The 4350-nt window shown below is 29.7% G+C and overlaps 1 long non-coding RNA gene across 1 annotated transcript; it reads left to right on the top strand.

Annotated features, from left to right (window-relative positions):
- Positions 1-1512: 1512 nt before the first annotated feature.
- Positions 1513-2863, top strand: LOC143192731 (uncharacterized). Its single transcript, XR_013004870.1, has 4 exons — positions 1513-1866; positions 1933-2081; positions 2133-2517; positions 2635-2863. It is a non-coding gene; the product is annotated as an uncharacterized LOC143192731 (long non-coding RNA).
- The last annotated feature ends 1487 nt before the right edge of the window (positions 2864-4350 follow it).

Below are 4350 nucleotides of genomic sequence, written 5' to 3'. Positions count from 1 at the left end.
TTCAAAATTATATTAAAAAATTTGTTTTCCTTTGCTTCAAAATATCAAACACTGTTCCGAATCATCAACTCGTCGTTGTTTTTCGTCAAAAGTGAGCTCGCGCAGCCCCCAACTTTATACAGAGTTTTCTCATACCCAAATATTCGTGAATGTACTCATTTCACCACGTCTAAACTTAGGATACCAATCCTTGATAGTTGATTTCCCTGAGGCAGTGTCCGGAAACTCGGCATCAAGCCAAGTTTTTACTGTATTTTGTATTTTTTCCTTTCAAAATTCAATATTTTATCAACACGCGAAATTCCTTTTTATCCATTTTTTCACAATAAGAAAAGGTGCTTCACTCAAAATGCTATAATTCACAAACTAATGACCCGACAGCTGTCAAATTTATACACGCACCTTTTGAGAGTTAGGGATAACTAAAAAACATATGTATTTAATTCTAGTAGCGCCATCTATGGGTCAGATGTAGCACAAAAGTTTGTGCTACATCATGATGGTCTTAGTACACCCAGAATCTTTAGAGTTAAATAAGAGGAAGCCCTTAAACTTATAATAAAAGATGTTAAAGCAGTTCTACTACAAGGAAGTGCAATTTGAGCCAATCATTTAAGTACTCTACACATGTGAGGAATATACACATTGAAAATATCACGATGGCTACATTTATCGAAGACTCTGCGATTCTTGCCATCGGAAACAATAACAAAGAAGCAACATGAAAATTACAGCAAGTGACAATATATATATTGGACCCAAATCTGGAAAACAAATAAGTAAATGAAGAAATCAATGAATATGCGTTCAATTGTGAATGGTTTTTTTTGGCTATATTATGGTTGACACTGAAGAATCTGAGAATATCACACATGATTAAAGTATGCCGGATAGTAGTTTCTATTGATTGTAAAGCTATGGAGAAACAAAAATGATTAAGCATGTGTCTGTTGAGAGGTACTAGCTTAGGCCTGCTGGAGGCTAACATTACTGTATATGGTAAAATCCTACTCCAATTGGACCAAATCATTTATTTTAGATTTTATAATGAGTACGAAAGTATAAAGATGAAAATATGAATGGATATTTTGAAAACTAGACAAATATATGAATGACGTCGGGAATTCTGTAGGCTAGAAATAAAACAATTAGATAATTCAAAAAGTTGCAACATAAAACTCTGACTTATACTGTTCCAAATAAGGCAACAATAATTTAAAGCTACTGAAAGGTATGGTTTCAAAAGCAACAATAAACAATTAAAACCTATAAACCTGAATAATATTGCTGAATTATGACATAAAATAGTGCTTTTATTGATATCAAAGGGGTAATTGTTTTTTTGTTATATAATCAATATCATAATATATTAATGTACCGGCATTTATATGAACCAAATTCAAAGCCTTTTTATATATGCAGTTTCGCCGCTAACTTATTTCATAAATAAATAGATAGTAGAATATTAAATAGTAGTTATATACCACGTTAATACAATAGCTGCGGAATAATAAACTTTCAGGATGTCACTACCGTAAATATTAACATATTAAGCTTGTAATAATGTAAGGTAATCGTTAAATGCATTTCATCAACTATATTGTTAATAGGGATACTGATACTACAAGAAGATAATATTCATATGAAATGAAACAGAAATTTCCATAAACTGTAAAAAAGAAGTACTTATAGTTGTGAAAATTATATTATTTTTCAGTATACACTTATTCTAGCTATCCTCCAACTATGGACCCCATCACTCTTTAGCCTTCAAAATGAAACCTTAAACCACCCGTTAGACAGATCATTCATTAGGCAAGATGCCAATAAAGAAAATGTAAAGAAAACAAAAGTTTATGGAAACAGGTAAAAGTTACAATAACCTTTTATTAGGTATTATAAGTCATAAAATGTTTTAATAATTCATTACAGACATATAGTTCTTCATGCTGGAAACAGGAATTCAACAAATTGATCACAAGTGGTAGGCAAAAAGTTTAAATTAAGAATTGGCTTGCAAAATATGCATTAAGTTTTGAATATACCATGTCACGGAATGAAGTACTTTAAATTGTCACTTGGTAAATATAAATGAAATGTTTAATTGTGTTTTATGAAATTTAGTTTTCTAGAAATAGAATAGAGAGAAACAGAAATAGATCTAAAAAATAAAGACGTCTTCCTTCCCACCACTGCATATTCAATCAAATGGAAATGTTATGGGATGTGGCAAAGAATTACTGTAACAAATATGCAGGTCGAGAAAGATATACAGGCAATAAGTTATGTGGAAAGAATTGTCTGCAATAAACTCCATCAGACACACAGAAGAAGAAATTGACAAATGGTGGAATTGTGAACTAGTGTTATAATGGAAATTAACTATTTAGTTATTGACTTGAATAATAGCTCAAAATGAGATATTGAGGGAATGAAATTTTCTGGATGTAGGATTATGATTTATTGCTGACAATACCAAAAAGGGTGATTACAATACAATAGGTGATATAACTAAAGGTGATTAATAAATATAGGATAACTGTAGAAAATCGTATTGTATGTATAGAATATATATATGAGCATTTGTTTAAAATTATACTATGAATATGAATACGAATACTACTTGTTTTGCAGACATGGTAAAGGCATCAGGGAGAAAGCAGTCAGTACACCTAATTATTTCAAGACAAATGTACATACGTAATAACAGAAGAAACTAATGAAAAATGCAGTGATATCAGAATTATTTGACAAGAAGACACAGGAACAAAGGAAACAAGAACTAGACCTTTAAAAAAAAGGTAAATATTTTATCTAATGAAAATAAAACGCATTGCTCGATGTACATGGATGGAATTATGTACAATTATTAATTAGACAAGTCCCCAGAGGGTATTATTGGTGGTTCTGAAAAGAGTTAAATGTAAATATAATAAAAGAACTCTAACCTACAAACTAATGTGGCTGTTGAATTAACTATGGTTTAAGTCCTTGGATAATATATGCATTAGAGGTACTATAGGGTTTAAATAAATATAAATGTAAAAATAACGTTTTTGTTTCATTAATTTGTTAGTATTAGGATGTTGTGATATATCGAAGCTAAAATGGATAAAATATCAACAAAAAATACGGCAATATTACACCATTTTCACGTCTTATATTGAGATGATGTGAGTTCACTGCTACTTTGGATAGGCTATATTACTATTTACATAGAAATGTTTTTATATTTGCTTTGAAAATTCAAATTTGGTTAAGATTGGTAGCGATTGGAAAAGATGACTTAAGTATAGAAAAACCCAATACTTATCGGAAATTGAATTGTGTTTCATTTTCATATTTTAACATATTATACGTTCAATGTATCTTGTGCAATAATCTTAATAACATCAGTCAAAATATAAATGTATAGGTCATAAAAAAGGAAAATCATGACAGCTGAATTACTCTCACAAAACTAAAAGCAAGCCTGAAAATAGAGTCGTAAAGTTTATTGACATAGTATTCTTAAGAAAAGAAAGTCAGGGAATTGTATGGAATGCAACGTCTATAGTAAAAACCATCAGGTATGTATGAAAATGTCTATATTAACATATCACTTTCCACAATAAAATGCGTCTCATTTAAATATCTTATATATAAACCTGGAGTTTTATATATTAAGATGTCCAAATGGTATGTTATGTGTAACAGTAAAAGTTACAATAAATAATGTGTATTTCTGATAGTAAATTAAAATCAATAATCATAAGCTATCGACATAAAACTTTGAAGTTAAATTATGTCACAAGAAATGGATATAAGGAAAGTAAATTAATAATTTAGTTAGTGCTTTGAATAATTTTCCTTTACAAAATTGATGGTGGTTATATTTAGATTATGCATCAAGCAACTCAGGCAAAATTCAAAAGAAATAAAACCGTTGTTCACCGTTGTTCACGGTTATTTACTTTTTTAACATATAAATTTCATTCAATAATAATTTCAATATCAGGATAAACTGTGAATTTGCAAATTATAATGTCAAGTCCTTTGTCATTTACCTTGAGACCTTTGTAATAATGAAAAACGTTTAGCACATATTCGGGGTTTGGAGGAAATTTGACAGCAATAACAAAATTGCCTCAACTCAATACCAAGGCTTCATAAAAAATGACCAAATAATCAATACATTGACAGGATATTGGAAAATTTTTTCCAAAAAATACCAAGATAGTTCGACCAGCTTTCAAAATTATGGAGCCGGTTTTTGCCATGAATAACGGTACCACAAATAACTATTCCCTGAGAGTTTTCCTCACTTGGTAGAATACATTCATAGACATTTATTTATAAACAATAACAACA

The sequence above is a fragment of the Rhynchophorus ferrugineus genome, unplaced genomic scaffold, assembly GCF_030347505.1.
Source record: "Rhynchophorus ferrugineus isolate W39M unplaced genomic scaffold, kcgeb_rfMv2 rfM3, whole genome shotgun sequence".
In the NCBI taxonomy this organism is placed as follows: Eukaryota; Metazoa; Arthropoda; class Insecta; order Coleoptera; family Curculionidae; genus Rhynchophorus; species Rhynchophorus ferrugineus.
Note: the sequence above shows the minus strand (reverse complement) of the source record. Positions and strands in the feature narration are given on the sequence as shown.